Source organism: Schistocerca cancellata, chromosome 2 (genome assembly GCF_023864275.1).
Source record: "Schistocerca cancellata isolate TAMUIC-IGC-003103 chromosome 2, iqSchCanc2.1, whole genome shotgun sequence".
NCBI classification, from domain to species: domain Eukaryota; kingdom Metazoa; phylum Arthropoda; class Insecta; order Orthoptera; family Acrididae; genus Schistocerca; species Schistocerca cancellata.
Window position 1 is genome coordinate 905,457,448 of NC_064627.1, and position 21,489 is coordinate 905,478,936.

Genomic DNA, 21,489 nt, shown 5'->3' on the forward strand with positions numbered 1-21,489 from the left:
CACTAAACAGACAGCTTACACTACACTCGTTCGTCCTCTGTTAGGATATTGCTGCGCGGTGTGGGATCCTTCCCAGGTTGGATTGACGAAGGACATCGAAAGGGTGCAAAAAAGGGCAGCTCGTTTTGTATTATCACGTAATAGGGAAGAGAGTGTGGCAGATATGATACCCGAGTTGGGATGGAAGTCATTAAAGCAAACACGTTTTTCGTCGCGGCGAGATCTATTTACGAAATTTCAGTCACGAACATTCTCTTCCGAATGCGAAAATATTTTGTTGAGCCCACCCTACAAAGGTAGGAATGATCACCAAAATAAAATAAGAGAAATCAGAGCTCGAACAGAAAGGTTTAGGTGTTCGTTTTTCCCGCGCGCTGTTCGGTAGTGGAATGGTAGAGAGATAGTATGATTGTGGTTCAATGAACCCTCTGCCAAGCACTTAAATGTGAACTACAGAGTAACCATATAGATGCAGATGCAGATGAAGATGTAGATGTATTAAAAATTTCCGCAGCAAAATTCTGCAACATCATTAGTAAAGACACAATGTTTACGACACGTAAATAAATGTAACCATCTGAAGGTGGTACGCCAGGAATCTTGAAATGTCATTAGGAAAAATTAACGCCTATAAAAACAACAGGTTGCTACTAATCTATATACAGTATATAAAAGGTGATGCCCTGACTGGCTGACTCATCATCGCCGAGCCAAGACCACTAAGGGTAGAAACTTGGAATTTTGGAAACGGTGTTGATCTTAAACTGTAGGCATCGTTTGGTAAGCGACTGGTCAAGATCCACTCCTAAGGGGGTGAAGTAGGGGATAAAAGGTTTTTTTATAATGTGTAGCTACAAATCCAGTTTTGAGGCTCAAACTACGATAATTGGTATTTGATTTGTCGGGAAAATCTTCAGCAGTTAGACTGGGATGAGGTGTACAAGGAATCCGATGCTAATTTAAAATATAACCTATTTCGTAATACACTTGTAAGAGAATCTGAAAACTGTTTCCCTAAGAAAGTAGTTAAATCTAATTATAAGAAACCATGAAACAAACCTTGGCTTACTGCAGTAAAAATAAAAATATCTTGTAACCACAAAAGGGACCTGTATGTAACTACAAGAAAGGGTAATGACCCAGAAACAGCCAAATATTATAAAAACTACTGTGCTACATTAAGAAAGGTTATTAAAAGCTCCAGAAGCATGTGCATCTTGTCTTTGAGCTTAATACCTCTGATAACAAAACCAAGCCGGCCGGGGTGGCCGAGAGGTTCTAGGAGCTAAAGCCTAGAACCGCGCGACCGCTACGTTCGCAGGTTCGAATCCTGCCTCGGACATGGATGTGTGTGATGTCCTTAGGTTAGTTAGGTTTAAGTAGTTCTACGTTCTAGGGGACTGATGACCTCAGAAGTTAAGTCCCATAGTGCTCAGGGCCATTTGAACCATCTGAACAAAATAAAAAAAATTTGGAATATTATTACAAGGGAGACAGGGCAACTAAGAGTAAAGGATGACGGCATTATCATCAAAGCGAATGGAAACATGACAAACAACAAGCCGTAAGTCAAAAACATTTTGAATAATCATTTTTTAAACGTTGTAGAGAAAATAGGATCTAAATGTTCATTAGTAGAAGCAAGGCAGTTAATGGAAGCGGCCTTACCCACACCATTTGATACAATTGAAATTCCACCCACCTCTCCTTTTGAAATTAGGAAGATAATAAACTCTCTCAAGAATAAAAGCTCACATGGAATTGATGGCATTTCCAGCAGGATAATAAAAGCTTGTTCCCAAGAGATAACTGCGATTCTTAGCCACATAAGTAAAAGCTCTCTGAAGCAGGGCATATTCCCAGATAGACTAAGTATGCCATTGTTAAACCACTGCATAAAAAGGGGGATACGTCTTATGTCAACAACTACAGCCCAATCTCTCTTCTGACTGCCTTATCCTAAATTCTTGAAAAAGTAATGTATTGTAGAGTAGCTTCACACCTTTGTAAAAATAAAGTTTTAACAAAATGTCAGTTTTGTTTCCAGAAAGGTTTTTCAACGGAAAATGCTATATACACTTTCACTAACGAAATATTAAATTCTCTGAGTAATCGGGAGTCACCTGTTCGGATTTTTTGTGATCTCTCAAAGGCTTTTGATTGTATAAATCATGGAATACTTGTAGTACTGTGGTATGAATGGGACTGGGCTCAAATGCTTTAAATCATACCTAACTGGAAGAATGCAGAAAGTTGAAATAAGCAGTTCACATAATATGCAAAAAACTGGTGATTCCTCAAACTGGGGAACAATCAAGAATGGGGTGCCGCAAGGTTCGGTCTTGGGTCCTCTGCTGTTCTTAATATATATTAATAACTTGCCATTCTATATTCACGAAGATGCAAAGCTGGTACTTTTGGCCGATGATACAAGTATAGCTATCACACCCAAAAGACAAGAATTCACTGGTGAAATTGTAAACGATGTTTTTCAGAAAATCATTAAGTGGTTCTCTGCAAATGGGCTCTCATTAAACTTTGACAAAACATAGTATATACAGTTCCACACAGTAAATGGAATGACACCATTACTAAATATAAACCTTGAGCAGAAATCTGTAGCTAAGGTAGAATATTCAAAATATCTAGGTGTATGCATTGATGAGAGGTTGAACTGGAAAAAACACGCTGAAAATCTGCTGAAACGTTTGAGTTCAGCTACTTATGCTATAAGGGTCATTGCAAATTTTGGCCATATACAACTTAGTAAATTAGCTTACCACGCCTATTTTAATTCTCTGCTGTCGTATGGCATCATATTCAGGGGTAACTCACCATTGAGTAAAATAGTGTTCATTGCACAAAAGCGTGTGATCAGAATAATTGCTGGTGCTAATCTAAGATCATCCTGCAGACACTTATTTAAAGAGGTAGAGATCTTCACTGTAGGATCACAATATATATATTCACTTATCAAATTTGTTAGTAACAATCAAAACGAATTCAAAACAAATAGCAGTGTACATGGCTACACCACTAGGAGAAAGGATAATCTTCACTACTCAAGGTTAAATCTAACTTTGGCTCAGAAGGGGGTAAATTATGCTGCTACAAAAGTCTTTGGACACTTACCTAATAGCATCAAATGTCTGACAGATGGCCATATAGCATTTAAAAGGAAATCAAAACAATTTCTCAATGGAACCTCTTTCTGTTCATTAGATTAATTTTTGGATATAGTAAGTGGGTAATTTGCCAAACGCCCACCAAAAAAAAAAAAAAAAAAAAAAAAATAGTCGTGTAATATTTTGTGTAATGTAATATCTTGTATAGACACATTTTACTAACCTGACACTCTCCACATCATTACGAAGTGTCATATTCAGGATCTATGGCACAAGTACTAATCTAATCTAATCTGATCTCTAATTGGTCAAAGAAACTCGTGTTACAGCGTTTTTGGAACTTCAGCCACTGTTGTTGTTGTTGTTGTTGTTGTTGTGGTCTTCAGTCCTGAGACTGGTTTGATGCAGCTCTCCACGCCACTCTATCCTGTGCAAGCCTCTTCAACTCCCAGTACCTACTGCATCCTACATCCTTCTGAATCTGCTTAGTGTATTCATCTCTTGGTCTCCCCCTACGATTTTTACCCTCCACGCTGCCCTCCAATTCTAACATGTCCTACCAACCGATCCCTTCTTCTGGTCAAGTTGTGCCACAAACTTCTCTTCTCCCCAATCCTATTCAATACTTCCTCATTAGTTACGTGATTTACCCATCTAATCTTCAGCACCACATTTCTAAAGCTTCTACTCTCTTCTTGTCCAAACTATTTATCGTCCATGTTTCGCTTCCATACATGGCTACACTCCATACAAATACTTTCAGAAATGACTTCCTGACACTTAAATCTATACTCGATGTTAACAAATTTCTCTTCTTCAGAAACGCTTTCCTTGCCATTGCCAGTCTACATTTTATATCCTCTCTACTTCGACCATCATTAGTTATTTTGCTCCCCAAATAGCAAAACTCCTTTACTACTTTAAGTGTCTCATTTCCTAATCTAATACCCTCAGCATCACCCGACTTAATTCGACTACATTCCATTATCCTCGTATTGCTTTTGTTGATGTTCATCTTATATCCTCCTTTCAAGACACTGTCCATTCCGTTCAACTGCTCTTCCAAGTCCTTTGCTGTCTCTGACAGAATTACAATGTCATCGGCGAACCTCAAAGTTTTTATTTCTTCTCCATGATTTTAATACCCACTCCAATTTTTTCTTTTGTTTCCTTTACTGCTTGCTCAATATACAGATTGAATAACATCGGGGAGAGGCTACAACCCTGTCTTACTCCCTTCCCAACCGCTGCTTCCCTTTCATGTCCCTCGACTCTTATAACTGCCATCTGGTTTCTGTACAAATTGTAAATAGCCTTTCGCTCCCTGTATTTTACCCCTGCCACCTTTAGAATTTGAAAGAGAGTATTCCAGTCAACATTGTCAAAAGCTTTCCCTAAGTCTACAAATGCTAGAAACGTAGGTTTGCCTTTCCTTAATCTTTCTTCTAAGATAAGTCGTAAGGTCAGTATTGCCTCACGTGTTCCAGTATTTCTACGGAATCCAAACTGATCTTCCCGAGGTTGGCTTCTACTAGTTTTTCCATTCGTCTGTAAAGAATTCGTGTTTGTATTTTGCAGCTGTGGCTTATTAAACTGATTGTTCGATAATTTTCCCATCTGTCAACACCGGCTTTCTTTGGGATTGGAATTATTATATTCTTCTTGAAGTCTGAGGGTATTTCGCCTGTTTCATACATCTTGCTCACCAGATGGTAGAGTTTTGTCAGGACTGGCTCTCCCAAGGTCGTCAGTAGTTCCAATGGAATGTTGTCTACACCAGGGGCCTTGTTTCGACTCAGGTCTTTCAGTGCTCTGTCAAACTATTCACGCAGTATCGTATCTCCCATTTCATCTTCATCTACATCCTCTTCCATTTCCATAATATTGTCCTCAAGTACATCGCCCTAGTATAGACCCTCTATATACTCCTTCCACCTTTCTGCCTTCCCTTCTTTGCTTAGAACTGGGTTTCCATCTGAGCTCTTGATGTTCATACAAGTGGTTCTCTTATCTCCAAAGGTCTCTTTAATTTTCCTGTAGGCAGTATCTATCTTACCCCTATTGAGATAAGCCTCTACATCCTTGCATTTGTCCTCTAGCCATCCCTGCTTAGCCATTTTGCACTTCCTGTCGATCTCATTTTTGAGACGTTTGTAATCCTTTTTGCCTGCTTCATTTACTGCATTTTTATATTTTCTCCTTTCATCAATTAAATTCAATATTTCTTCTGTTACCCAAGGATTTCTACTAGCCCTCGTCTTTTTACCTACTTGATCCTCTGCTGCCTTCACTACTTCATCCCTCAAAGCTACCCATTCTTCTTCTACTGTATTTCTTTCCCCCATTCCTGTCAAATGTTCCCTTATGCTCTTCCTGACACTCTGTACAACCTCTGGTTCTTTCAGTTTATCCAGGTCCCATCTCCTTAAATTCCCACCTTTTTGCAGTTTCTTCTGTTTTAATCTACAGGTCATAACCAATAGATTGTGGTCAGAGTCCACATCTGCCCCTGGAAATGTCTTACAATTTAAAACCTGGTTCCTAAATCGCTGTCTTACCATTATATAATCTATCTGATACCTTTTAGTATCTCCAGGGTTCTTCCATGTATACAACCTTCTATCATGATTCTTAAACCAAGTGTTAGCTATGATTAAGTTGTGCTCTGTGCAAAATTCTACCAGGCGGCTTCCTCTTTCATTTCTTAGCCCCAATCCATATTCACCTACTACGTTTCCTTCTCTCCCTTTTCCTACACTCGAATTCCAGTCACCCATGACTATTAAATTTTCGTCTCCCTTCACTATTTGAATAATTCCTTTTATTTCGTCATATATTTCTTCAATTTCTTCGTCATCTGCAGAGCTAGTTGGCATATAAACTTGTACTACTGTAGTAGGTGTGGGCTTCGTATCTATCGTGGCCACAATAATGCGTTCACTATGCTGTTTGTAGTAGCTTACCCGCATTCCTCTTTTCCTATTCATTATTAAACCTACTCCTGCATTACCCCAATTTGATTTTGTGTTTATAACCCTGTAGTCACCTTACCAGAAGTCTTGTTCCTCCTGCCACCGAGCTTCACTAATTCCCACTATATCTAACTTTGACCTATCCATTTCCCTTTTTAAATTTTCTAACCTGCCTGCCCGATTAAGTGTTCTGACATTCCACGCTCCGATCCGTAGAACGCCAGTTCTCTATCTCCTGATAACGACGTCCTCTTGAGTAGTCCCCGCCCGGAGATCCGAATGGAGGACTATTTTACCTCCGGAATATTTTACCCAAGAGGACGCCATCATCATTTAATCATACAGTAAAGCTGCATGCCCTCAGGAAAAATTACGGCCGTAGTTTCCCCTTGCTTTCAGCCGTTCGCAGTACCAGCACAGCACAGCACAGCCACTAAGGGGATAAAATAGTGAAAGTTTTGTGGAAATGAATTATTAGTAAAGTACTACTAAAGAATTTATATAGCTATGAAGCTATATCTATGAAGACGAAAAAAAAATGCGTGTTTCAGTGATTTTAGAAATTCAACCCACAAGGGGTCAAATAGGGGACGAAACTTTTTACCGAAATATGGCATTATGAAACGGTTTGTATAGAAAACCAAAGAAAATTTTGTATTCCACTTCTCTGTTAGAAATAAAGCAATACGTATGTTGAAATAGGAGATGAAAATTTTTAAGAAAGTATTTCATTGTATTAAAAAGATATTCAAACTAAATATATGAAAACTAGTATTTCACTTTTCGGTTAGATATAAAGAAATATGTGTTAGGCATGAAAATTTCTACGGAAACATCCACAAGAACACACAAGAAAAGATTATCAAACACCTTGGACTCTAGTTACCAGAATTGTTTTTTGGTCAGAAGTACATTCGAAAAAGACCATGTTCCTATTGCCTTAATTAGCGAGAAAAGTTTAGATGGATCAGGCATTTGTGAACAACATAAAAATTCGATTAAAGAAAAACTAAAAGAAAATTTGTGAAGACGATACAGTCTACGAGAGCGAAGCAGCGACGCTAAGCTAGTTCATTGTAATGCATTTTCAACAGTTGCAGAGTTGTAATACGTGCACAGATTTATTTGCTAATGTTAGTACGAGAAGAAATAGAGAAACAAAATACGGCAAGGAGGTTGCTAATCCTGGTCGAAAAAGCAATTAGGAGTAATTTTCTGATTTTTGGCAACAAGCCATGTTATTCGAGGGTTTGAAATTTTGTGTGCACAGACATCAGTAGCGAGCAATTTTTAAATATTTGCCCAAACATATTTTTGATGGTTGATTCCATAGGCTTTCGTTTTTTGTATGATATTAAACAGATTAACTTTCAGTGGCCTGCGTCATGAGCGTCGGTGGAAATATCGAGAAATGCGTGACGGGCGGAGTTCAATGCCAGTGCCTTGCTCTCACAAGCGCCTTACACATGTCCGACTGAAGCCAACCAGGAGCCGTATCCGATCCGTGGCTTAGGTTAGCTTCCAGTTCTGTCTACAAAAGTTATCTTCGCTCCCATCTCATTTTGGGTCTACCAGCGTTTCTTCTTCCTCTCGGACTTTATCTGCACTGTTGTTTCGTCAGCCTTTCATTTGGAATTTCCATCTGATTCTGTATCTCTTTATTCTGTAGTTTATACGTTCAACTGTCAGGTAAAAGAGTACTGTGTAAAATAGTTACATCCTCTACAGGTACCAGATCTAACAACAGAAAGGTTCTCTTTATTTATTTTGGTTGCTCTAATGACTCTTTGTAGACATAGACCTTATAAGTTTTGTTTGTCCGTTTCTTGACGTGGCTAACTTTCTGATAAGCTCCTTAACCCCTCTGTATTCAGAGAATCACGTGAAGATGCAAATTTAATTTGCGAAACCGCTCGTCTTCTCCAGTAAAGAATTCTAAGAGTCGCAGCGGTCTTATTTATTCAAATAATGGAGAAGAGTCTGCAGGATTCTTTTCCGCCCTTCAGCCAGTAATATTTGTCCCTTTATTCTTTTAAATCTTCGTATCGACCAGCTAAAATCACGTAACAACTTCATTTCCCCTTCGTCCATTCCTGTTTCTTGTTTTTACAACGGCTTTCTCGCTTTCTCCCCATGTTTTCTTTCCTTTTCTTTTCTCCGTTTTGTTCCCAATTCCTTTTTTCGTCTGCTTTGAAAGGCATTTATTCTTAAAAAGTTTCTTTCTCCAATTTCCGTGTATTTTATTTATTTTCTTTTTTCTGTAACCCAGAAAAACGATCGATTCCGTTAATCTCTTCTCATTCATTCGGTAGTCATGTGCAAAGATCGTCTTGTCACTACTCTGCTATTTTCTATTTATTTTCGTAGAGATTCTCGTTACTTCTCATTTTCCACCTATCTGTAATTAGTACTGCACATATAATTTTTTTCTAACAATCGGTCTTTCAAGTACTTCTGTTCCATTCAGCATCCTTAAACATTCGCATGCATATACACAGAATGGTCTTACCACTACGGTAGAGTGCCTTATTTTAGTTTTCCTAGATATGCATCTCTTGTTACAGATATTTTTGTCAACTTATATGCTTTTTCCATTTCATTAACCCTTACATCCGTTGCAAATTTTTCTAATCCATCCTGATGTATAGCTTCTCCAAGCTAATTAAATTTACTAATTCACACTGTTTTACCTTTTTATATTTCTGTGTATCTTGATGCATTTCTGATATTTCTGGTGATGACTTTTTAAATGTTGTCATCTGTTCTATCCGCAATTTTTTCCAGAACATTTATTTGAGTTACACCTTCTGTCAGATTTTCTGAAATTACTGCGCAATAATCTGCAAATGGTAGTTTACCTTGATTCCGTTTGTTTTCCCTCCCAGGTAGGTCCCATTGTGTAATTTAGTAGCTCCCAATTAGAGGTCCTTCCTTTTTCTAAAATGTATTTCAACAGTCAATGTGATACGTAGTCTTGTTGTCTAACAAAAGGTTTCTTTTGAAATACTGACACACTTGTCCCATAAATATAAGAGTTGAAATATTGGTTATTACTGTTACTTTCCATTTGTTTTTCTGAATCTGAATTGATCATCTAATTTGTATAGCATGTAACTTAATCAAAGTATATTGTTATAAACTTCAACTGAGCTTAGCTTTCGGGTACAAATATGAATACTTTTGGTGCATTTCTAACACAAGAATACGCTATACGCGAGAACCACGATTCTGTTTCATTCACTCCGCAACATTGAAATGTGTTGATCATACGCTTTATTGATAGTCATTCTGAATAGCAATGTGACCGGTTATTGGAGTCCTTTATAGAAGCCGTTTATAGCTGTGTAGTAAGTTAGTTGCAACGCGGTGAATTCGTGTATGAATGTAGTCTTACAATATTCTTTTACGGTTAACTGTTCGGTTTTACGTCGTTTTTTATAATCTTCTTTGTAAGGGCATTCCGGGAAAACGGATTGAATTGAGGAATTATGTTAGAATCTTATCGTTTTCGTCTTTGTTCGTCATTGCATAACGGGATTTAAACTCTGTTTTCTTCTACTGGTATCATAACTCCTATTCACCAATGCGTTTGTTGAACTAAATTTTATGTTGATAAAATTGTTTTCTCACGAAAGCATTCTTCGTCGACGTAGTTTCTCTAAACAAACATATACCCTTTTTCTATGAGCTGGTCCTCTGTCTTTACCGCATTGCACTACTAATCGGTTAAATCGATTTTGGCTTAGTGTGGATCAGTGCGATATGTGCCGTTTCCATATCGTATTCCAGAACACGTGTTAATATTCTAGAACATTCGAAAACATCCGTTAATGTTCTAGAACATTCGCAAAAAGTCGTGAACGAAATAGAATTATCTTGGATAAATCAATGTGAAAGAGGCAGATGACCTGATGAGTACCACGATTAAATGGAGACCATCTGGAACATACATCCACAAACCCCAACAGCTGCCGTACATATACAGGCTAAATCACATAAGACGTTAGACGCCTTTTATTTCATGAAACTAAGTTCTCTGTCCCCCCCCCATGAACCATGGACCTTGCCGTTCGTGGGGAGGCTTACGTGCTTCAGCGATACAGATAGCCGTACCGTAGGTACAACCACAACGGAGGGGTATCTGTTGAGAGGCCAGACAAACGTGTGGTTCCTGAAGAGGGGCAGCAGCCTTTTCAGTAGTTGCAAGGGCAACAGTCTGGATGATTGACTGATCTGGCCTTGTAACGATAAACAAAACGGCCTTGCTGTGCTGGTACTGCGAACGGCTGAAAGCAAGGGGAAACTACGGCCGTAATTTTTCCCGAGGACATGCAGCTTTACTGTATGATTAAATGATGATGGCGTCCTCTTGGGTAAAATATTCCGGAGGTAAAATAGTCCCCCATTCGGATCTCCGGGCGGGGACTACTCAGGAGGATGTCGTTATCAGGAGAAAGAGAACTGGCGTTCTACGGATCGGAGCGTGGAATGTCAGATCCCTTAATCGGGCAGGTAGGTTAGAAAATTTAAAAAGGGAAATGGATAGGTTAAAGTTAGATATAGTGGGAATTAGTGAAGTTCGGTGGCAGGAGGAACAAGACTTCTGGTCAGGTGACTACAGGGTTATAAACACAAAGTCAAATAGGGGTAATGCAGGAGTAGGTTTAATAATGAATAGGAAAATAGGACTGCGGGTAAGCTACTACAAACAGCATAGTGAACGCATTATTGTGGCCACGATAGATACGAAGCCCACACCTACTACAGTAGTACAAGTTTATATGCCAACTAGCTCTGCAGATGACGAAGAAATTGAAGAAATGTATGATGAAATAAAAGAAATTATTCAGATAGTAAAGGGAGACGAAAATTTAATAGTCATGGGTGACTGGAATTCGAGTGTAGGAAAAGGGAGAGACGGAAACGTAGTAGGTGAATATGGATTGGGGCTAAGAAATGAAAGAGGAAGCCGCCTGGTAGAATTTTGCACAGAGCACAACTTAATCATAGCTAACACTTGGTTTAAGAATCATGATAGAAGGTTGTATACATGGAAGAACCCTGGAGATACTAAAAGGTATCAGATAGATTATATAATGGTAAGACAGAGATTTAGGAACCAGGTTTTAAATTGTAAGACAATTCCAGGGGCAGATGTGGACTCTGACCACAATCTATTGGTTATGACCTGTAGATCAAAACTGAAGAAACTGCAAAAAGGTGGGAAGTTAAGGAGATGGGACCTAGATAAATTGAAAGAACCAGAGGTTGTACAGAGTTTCAGGAAGAGCATAAGGGAACAATTGACAGGAATGGGGGAAAGAAATACAGTAGAAGAAGAATGGGTAGCTTTGAGGGATGAAGTAGTGAAGGCAGCAGAGGATCAAGTAGGTAAAAAGACGAGGGCTAGTAGAAATCCTTGGGTAACAGAAGAAATATTGAATTTAATTGATGAAAGGAGAAAATATAAAAATGCAGTAAATGAAGCAGGCAAAAAGGAATACAAACGTCTCAAAAATGAGATCGACAGGAAGTGCAAAATGGCTAAGCAGGGATGGCTAGAGGACAAATGTAAGGAAGTAGAGACTTCTCTCACTAGGGGTAAGATAGATACTGCCTACAGGAAAATTAAAGAGACCTTTGGAGATAAGAGAACCTCTTGTATGAACATCAAGAGCTCAGATGGAAACCCAGTTCTAAGCAAAGAAGGGAAAGCAGAAAGGTGGAAGGAGTATATAGAGGGTCTATACAAGGGCGATCTACTTGAGGACAGTATTTTGGAAATGGAAGAGGATGTAGATGAAGATGAAATGGGAGATACGATACTGCGTGAAGAGTTTGACAGAGCACTGAAAGACCTGAGTCGAAACAAGGCCCCCGGAGTAGACAACATTCCATTGGAACTACTGACGGCCTTGGGAGAGCCAGTCCTGACAAAACTCTACCATCTGGTGAGCAAGATGTATGAAACAGGTGAAATACCCTCAGACTTCAAGAAGAATATAATAATTCCAATCCCAAAGAAAGCAGGTGCTGACAGATGTGAAAATTACCGAACAATCAGTTTAATAAGCCACAGCTGCAAAATACTAACACGAATTCTTTACAGACGAATGGAAAAACTAGTAGAAGCCAACCTCGGGGAAGATCAGTTTGGATTCCGTAGAAATAAAGGGACACGTGAGGCAATACTGATCTTACGACTTATCTTAGAAGAAAGATTAAGGAAAGGCAAACCTACGTTTCTAGCATTTGTAGACTTAGAGAAAGCTTTTGACAATGTTGACTGGAATACTCTCTTTCAAATTCTAAAGGTGGCAGGGGTAAAATACAGGGAGCGAAAGGCTATTTACAATTTGTACAGAAACCAGATGGCAGTTATAAGAGTCGAGGGACATGAAAGGGAAGCAGCGGTTGGGAAGGGAGTAAGACAGGGTTGTAGCCTCTCCCCGATGTTATTCAATCTGTATATTGAGCAAGCAGTAAAGGAAACAAAAGAAAAAATTGGAGTAGGTATTAAAATCATGGAGAAGAAATAAAAACTTTGAGGTTCGCCGATGACATTGTAATTCTGTCAGAGACAGCAAAGGACTTGGAAGAGCAGTTGAACGGAATGGATGGTATCTTGAAGGGAGGATATAAGATTAACACCAACAAAAGCAATACGAGGATAATGGAGTGTAGTCGAATTAAGTCGGGTGATGCTGAGGGAATTAGATTAGGAAATGAGACACTTAAAGTAGTAAAGGAGTTTTGCTATTTGGGGAGCAAAATAACTGATGATGGTCGAAGTAGAGAGGATATAAAATGTAGACTGGCAATGGCAAGGAAAGCGTTTCTGAAGAAGAGAAATTTGTGAACATCGACTATAGATTTAAGTGTCAGGAAGTCATTTCTGAAAGTATTTGTATGGAGTGTAGCCATGTATGGAAGTGAAACATGGACGGTAAATAGTTTGGACAAGAAGAGAATTGAAGCTTTTGAAATGTGGTGCTACAGAATAATGCTGAAGATTAGATGGGTGGATCACATAACTAATGAGGAAGTATTGAATAGCATTGGGGAGAAGAGAAGTTTGTGGCACAACTTGACCAGAAGAAGGGATCGGTTGCTAGGACATGTTCTGAGGCATCAAGGGATCACCAATGTAGTATTGGAGGGCAGCGTGGAGGGTAAAAATCGTAGGGGGAGACCAAGAGATGAATACACTAAGCAGATTCTGAAGGATGTAGGTTGCAGTAGGTACTGGGAGATGAAGAAGCTTGCACAGGATAGAGTAGCATGGAGAGCTGCATCAAACCAGTCTCAGGACTGAAGACCACAACAACAACAACAAGTTCTCTGTACTTGATAAAATCCTGAGGGGCGCCTAATATTTTGAATAAATAATGTCTCAACTCTGATATAAATGTTGAACCAGGTATGGTTCGTTTAATGGAGGGATATATGTTTCATAACTGCATTCAGTGGCTTCTGGAAAGACAACGATATAGCGGTAGTTAACTTTGGCACTGAGATCTTCCACCAAAGTATTTAAGGAGATTACTAAAATTGAAAAGTCAGTCAAAAGTATGTTTAAACATCGTCAAGCAGAGATCTCGGGTAGGTTCGTTCGTTATATGCTACAAGACAGGCCTATGTCATCCCACATTCCTTGGCAATATGTCTCGTACCACCATGTGGATTGACAAGCGTCATTGTCGGAACAGATTCTTTATGTATTTTGTCAACTGAATTCTTCGTTTGACGTTGACGCTGCCTATTCACACTACTGACCTAACAATTAGTACAAGTGCCTGGGGCGAAATACAGCGACTTTCAGGATATACGTCCCTATACCACCGATCTATTTTGACGGTACTTCTTAGCATTTGCCGTATAAAAATAGCATGTCTAACTTCTACTCATTGGTTTCCATGTCTGCATGCAAGAAATGTTCAAGCAGTAATGATTTTTCGACAGACATAGAGTTCCTGTTAGTTCTACAATGCAAAAAGGTCTAAAGGAGTGATAGAACGATATAGCCCGGCATGAGCGTGTTTACAACACAATACCCGATTCCGGGCGACATACCTTTCAGTATCAGTATACTTCTCAGATTATTATGCGAAGAGTTGCAACCTCAAAATTAATAAGCATCATATCACTGTACAATGTGTTTTCAAACGGTTTCGGATGCCAGTAAGAAAGTACATTATTGTGTTTAAGATGTCGTACTTGGTTCAACATCTCTATCGACATGAGAGTTAAGACCCTTTCTTACAAGCAAAAGTACGTGCCCCTTTGCGTACTATCAACAGCAGAAAACCTCGTAACGTCTTACGTGACTAACAGTGCACATCAGAACTCCACCAATATAATTTCGATGGTTGTTCAGAGATATTTTCCGAGTATTTTGATAGAAAGGGACTCGTAATCACCGGTGGCTTTCAACAAGGTAATGATGTAATTATAATGTATTCAGTTTTTCATCCTAGACACCTTTTCTTGAGGTAAAACACAGATAAATGCAGCATTCCAAAGAAAATTTGAAGGTGGAGCTTTTCTGAACTGTGGGTTCTTAGGAGAGTGGCTCTTTGCCCTATTATTCGTGCTTGTATGAATGTCTGACACTCGTCCCCTTCCCACCCATGATAACGCCACAGGAAGGTGAAAACAGTAGGGCTGAAAAAAGTATACGAATGAACATACTTTGCTGCCTCGGCTCGCTTTCAAATTTCGTCGAATGGTTTTGATCGGTCGCTAGTGGTTCCACTTGTGTACGAGAGCCAAAAGTGCATTTGCACAACACTCCCAAGGGATGGGATTTGATTGCAGCCTCAGTGTCAAAGCCTGTCTGCACGTTGCACTGCAGTCTGACGTTTTCTACCGCGAAATGCGTGCAAATTATGGTATCATAGGTCAATACCATCCTCACCAGCCCCTCACAGTTGGCACGAAAACACATGCTTACGACAACGCTGATAGCGGTCGCATTGGGACTCAGCAGATCCAGTGATGCGTGCCTGCTGAGCCACGCGTTCAGTGGCCATGATTGCGAGTGCCCTGTGTCACCACGATACAGGATGGCCGGCACCAGTTACACGACGCGGTATCAGTCGTAGTCTTCTTCGGTCTTCAGCCTTCGACATTTTGCTCGTGCATAATAGTGGGAGCTTCATACTGCATAATGCTATTTTGCTTCTCGTAATAACAATGTCAGAGAGTGCAAGAGCTGAGAAGAGCGAGAATTATCGCACAACCAGCTTCACAGCTCATGCATCCTAGTTGCTGACAAGAATAATGTACAGAGGAATGGAAAAGCAAACTGAGGGTGTGTTAAATGACGATCGATTTATCTTTAGGAAAGATAAGAGAGCCAGAGAGGCAATTCTGACGTTGTGGTTGGTAATGGAAGCAAGACTAAAGAAAAATCAAGACACGTTCATAGGATTTGTCGACTTGGAAAAAGCAATAGACAGTGTAAAATGGTGCAACATTTTTGAAATTCAGATAAAAAAGGGGTAAGCTATAGGGAGAGATCGGTAGTATACAATATGTACAAGAGCTAAGAGGGTATTGATAGGACCCCCAAGAACGAGCTGCTCGAATTAAAGAAAGTGTGAGACAGGGATGTCGTCTTTCGCCCCTACTATTTAATATGTAGATCGAAGGAGCAATGATGGAAATAAAAGAAAGATTCAGGAGTGGAATTAAAAATTAAGGTGAAAGGATATCAATGATACGATTCGCTGATGACATTGCTATCCTGTCTGAAAGTGAAGAGGAAATACATGATGTGCAGAATGTAACGAACAGTGCAATTAGTACAGAATATGGTCTGAGAGTAAATAGAAGAAAGACGAAAGTAATGAGAAGTAGCAGACATGAAAACAGCGAAAAAAGTGAATTTCATGATTGCTGGTCATGAGGCAGATGTAGTTAAGAAATTCTGCTACCTAGGCAGCAAAGTGACCAATGTCGGACGGACAAAGAGGGTGTCAAAAGCAGACTATTATTGGCAGAAACGGCATTCCTGATCAGGAGAAATCTACTAGTATCAAACAGGCCTTAATTTGAGGAAGAAATATCCGAGAATATACTTTTGGAGCACAGCACTGTATGGTAGTGAAACATGGACTGTGGGAAAACCGGAACATAAGAGAATCGAAACATTTGAGATGTGGAGCTACAGACGAATGTCAAACATTAGATGGACTGATAAGGTAACGAATGAGGAGGTTCTGTGCAAAATCGGAGAGGAAAGGAATATGTGACATACACTGAAAAAGAGAAGGTATAGGATGATAGGACATCTGTTAAGAAATCAGCGAATGGCTCTCACGGTACTAGAGGGAGCTGCTGCTGGCAAAAACTCTAGAGGAAGACAGAGATTGGAATATATCCAGAAAATAACTGAGGACGTAGGTTGGAAGTGCTGCTCTGAGATGAAGAGCTAGACACTGGAGAGATATTCGTGGCAGGCCGCCTCAAACCAGTAACAAGACTGATGACTGAAAACAAATAAATCTGGACTTCATTGCTGTTTGTTCTTTTGTAAAATTTCTCCGCAACGCTTGGAGAAAACTACAAGATAAACAAAACATCTGTTAACGTTATTTACGTATTCGCTACTCAGTTCTGCTCATGTTCAGCTTCTTTAGGGCGACAGCTGCTGAACCACTCTATACCTTCACCGTACCGTTGTGTACAAAGTAGTGCACAACAGAAATGAAAGCTCTCACTAAAGGCCTGGTTCCATTGAAGACATTTAGACCTTTTCGTGTCCATTCTGAGCGGTATTGTGTCGTAAATGTTTACCTCGATCACCTGTAAGAAAACTGCGTGGTTTCAACGCTGGGTGTCGCAGTTCTGACCTCCATCGTAGAAGCCTCAGGGGAAGGGGTGATATGTGGGTAAAGGAACGAGGAGGGTGACAACCTACCCATCATGTGGCACATCCACTATCGCGTTTGGTAGACCTTTGGTGGAATTTGGTGTCAGTGTGACATCAATAACCCACCATACACCTTACATGAACATCAGAGCTCTTGTCGTTTTTCTCATGTGTCAACATGTTGCTGTATGTGGCGTCACCGAGCCTTATGGAGACGCCCAGAGCGCCACGCTTTTGCATCATTGGAGGGGAAGTTTGTAGGCACCTCAGAGCTAAATTTTACGTTTCTGCGTCGCAGTGGGCGAAAATCACGGGGTTTCAAAAAAGTAACCCTTTAATTCATTTGCGCGATTTATACACAGCATGTTTCTAAGTCTTCGGGTCAAATGTTTGGATATGACTGACAATATCATGAGGAACAATTTTTGTCAGAAGCAAAATATTCGTTGACGCCTCCTGGTGGCTCTAGACGTCCTGTAATATTCTTCAGCTCTGGAACGACGAGATTTCACCGACCTAGCAGGCTCTAACAACCAGTTGTGCTTCCTCAGAAAAACAACAGAGAGATTGTCAACAAGAAAACCTTAAGAACGAGTGTTTTTTGGTCAAAAAAATTAGAAGTGATTCAGAAATATTCGTTTCTCTGGGTTTACCAACATTTACACCTAGGAGATGACTTAATTATAGACAATACGCTAGGTATACATTTGCCGCAGAGGCATACGCCTTCCGCCTCTCAGGTACATAAATAATAGACCACGACACCTCGTATTGACGGGGAAGTCAAGGAAATTTTTGTCTCTAACAAAAACTGTTCCCCATGACGTAGTCCATCACCGCTAGACCTTTGGAACAAGCTTCTTCCTCAGTAAATCAAATGTTATTGGCGGTATAAATTACATATATTTCTGAAGGTGCGACTGGTTTCAGTTCCATCAAACCGTCTTCGTATCAGAGTTAATCGACTGCAAGAGTAACCTGTCATATTCCTTAAGCAATACGCCAAAAATACTTCAAATGACTCTAAGCACTGTGGGACTTAACATCTGAGGTCATCAGTTTCCTAGACTTAGAACTACTTAAACCTAACTAACCTAAGGACATCACACACATCCATGCCCGAGCGAGCATTCGAACCTGCGACCATAGAAGCAGCGCGGTTCCGGACTGAAGCGCCTAGAACCACTCGGCCACAGCGGCCGGCAGCAATACGCACAATACGTCGCAGACTAATACGTTTCTTGTAAAATAAGCTTTTCCGGCTCGTCTCGCAAAATGAAGAACGCTAAATGTCAAAATTGCAAAATTATTTCTCATTAGCATTGTTGAGTGGTACTTAAGTAAATAAATTAGTGAACTCAAGGTGAAGTATAAATTAGAATATAAATGAAAACCTTGGTTTAGTTTAGAGAGTTACATACTGGCATTCAGCGGGCAGAACAGCAGAACAGAAGAGACAATGACCGTGAAGTCAGCAAGTTCCACATAAGCGGGCGCTGTCGATTCAGCCGTCAGGGCATCGCCCGACCGGCTCACGTGTTTCTCAGTGGTCGCATGTGAGAAAAGGCCCTCGCCTACATCCCAAGAGCCAATGACCGACGTTAAGAAGATTCTTCGAGAAGCTTTTCAACGTGACAGAAGAGGCAATGACCGGCTCACGTGTTTCTCAGTCGTCACGTGTGATCAAAGGCCCTCGCCTACAATCAAAGAGCCAATGACCGACGTTAAGAAGATTCTTTGAGAAGCTTTTCAACGTGACAGAAGAGGCAATGACCGTGAAGTCGTTCACCTCCAGTAAACTGAAGTGAATAAATACGGGAGACGCAGTGGGCCCGACAGAGGAAGACAAGACGGAGACGAGCGATGAAGAAGACGAAGAAGTGAAGAAGCGTAGCAGTTGTTTTAAGTCAGTTTCGGTGCTGAAAACCGTCATGCAAGAAGAGACTACATCATGCACAGACGCACCAAGTCCGCCGCTGTAATGGAATAGCAAGCAGCAGCCTCAGCGCCAGAAGACAGAAGTTAAAAGGTATTTGAAGTCTGATTTTTACGTACCCGGGTGACTCGTGAGGACGGGAAGGAGACGGCCTCACATCAGCAGTCACCTGTGAGCTGGGATGAAGACCTGACAGCCGAAGACTGGCAAGCGGGAGGCCGTGGTTCTAGTCCGCGACACTGGCCTTCCCCCGCCGCGCCGCTCCGCTGGCCGACGCACAACACACGCGGCCGCTTAGAGAAGAGAAACACTGGGACGCCACATTCAAGGTATCACCATCCGATGCACGACTTCGCTCGCAATAATTAAACGGGCCACCTCGCGCTGCGCGTCTCCTGTCAGCTGGGCGAGACGGCGACACGAGATACACACCGCTACGCGTAATCAGACGCCGCCGCCGCGGCTGCCGCAGCAGAAGGCTACGCAAACGACACGGCTGTCGCTCTCCGAACCAGAACGTCCAGTAAGATACAGTTGTATGAAACTTTCAATAAAAGTTATTTTATGTAAAAATGCTGTTTCATTCTACCTCATACCCGAGCCAAGGAACAACCCACCCTGCCCACATGTTGTTAAGAGAGAAAAGTTAATTTATTTAATATTTTCACCCTGACAGAATGCTTTAGAATGCTCATCCTGACAATTGACAGCATCAAAAGAGAAAACCCAGTTACATTTAGTAGCAGAAGTGCTACATTTAGTACCTGAACTGTTACAGCATGTCAATGTTTCTAAACAGTATGTTTTTCTCTTTGTAGACTACTTTTTGGTATATTTCCGTCAGTCTGCTTCTGATGGTTTCTGACTTTCGTGTGCTCGAAATCTGAGTCAATTGCGCCCGGTTCTACCTCTAATGTATCCCTTGGAAACTGTCTGGTGCAATATTATTTTCTACATAGAAGCATGAGATATAGAACATTTAAAACACAAATATCCTTTTTTTCTTAAAGTACATGATACCAAATGTACGTTTAAGAACGCGTTGAAGACTGCTGGTATCGTCCAAAAAATGTATGTGACAGTGTATAATGTATTATGTTTTATCTATAACTGATGGAGTTACTGATAATGTGCTTTGAGTGGTGTTAATGGTAATCAAATGGTTCAACTGGCTCTGTGCACTATGGGACTTAACTTCTGAAGTCATCAGTCCCCAAGAACTTAGAAACACTTAAACCTAACTAACCTAAGGACATCACACACATCCATGTCCGAGGCAGGATTTGAACCTGCGACCGTAGCTGTCGCATGGTTCCATACTGGAAAGTGTAGAACCGCTCGGCCACAGCGGCCGGCTAATGGCAATCAATTACTCACAGTAAATTATATTTTCTTCCTCTCGATACTAATTATGATGCATATATCTTTGGTTTTCCTGCAGAAAGTCTTTTATTTTGTTATGATGTTTCGTGTGAAGAGGGTCTATTGACCGTCCTTAACTGCAGTTAGTACCCAGTTCCACAGAAAATCTGTTATGTGGTAAGGAAGGAAATGAAAAGGCAGCAGATATCAGAAACTAGCGGTTTTAACACTGTAAGCGATTTTATTGTGGCTCTACTGGAGAAAGTATTATACGAACCCACGATATGTGTTTGGGTACCAGCAGCCTAAATGTAAAGGAGAGAAAGAGAAAGCTGCTGTTTTTGTAGGAAGGGACAGATATCTGCATGTACTGCAAAATCTCAGGTGGAAGGATTATCGGAATTACACTGTGCTTTCGTCCTTGCTTAATTCTGTAAGTGTGCTGACGATGCACTTTATGTGTACGATAAGCCTGGTTTGTTTTATATCATGATGCTAATTAGTTTTCATGCCTATGATCATAAATAAACTTCATTCTGATTCGCTATGTAATGAGTCTGACAACAAAAGAGCTTCTTTTTTCCCAGTTGCACTCTTTGGGATCGATAGCTAGAGCTGTGGACGAATTAAACTGTCGAACTTACCACGTTATCTCTGAGTAGAAAAGAAATGTAGGTATATGAGGGAGTGTTGATAAGTAACGCTGTCCAATTAATTTATGTGAAAACTGTTAAAGTTATTCACATACAACAAACCCCATTAACAATCGACATCTTTCTCTTCATGTGTACGTATTTATTTCTGAACACACTTACCCTGGCGACTAACACGTTTCTACCAACGAGAAAGCAGTTTGTTGATACTGTCACTGTAGATTATTTAACTTTGTTGATGCAGCCATGGCGTCACTTCTCCTTGAATCTCTTCATCACCATCAAAGTGAAATGTTGGAAACAATTGAAGATCTTACAGGGCCAAGTTGGGACGGTATCGAGGACGATCGAAGACGGTTAACCAAAGACGAAGAATTGACGCAGATATCGCAGCGCTTTTGTGTGGGCTGACTTTGACATGCCGAAGCAGTGGGTGCTCCATGTGTGGACAAAAAGGTCGAATTCGGAACTAGATTGCAGCCGTGTTTTTCATGCAATAGTTGCGTTACACATCGCCCTGTTACACGTTATAATTCGGAGCCCTCTAGCGGCAGAGGGCTGAAAA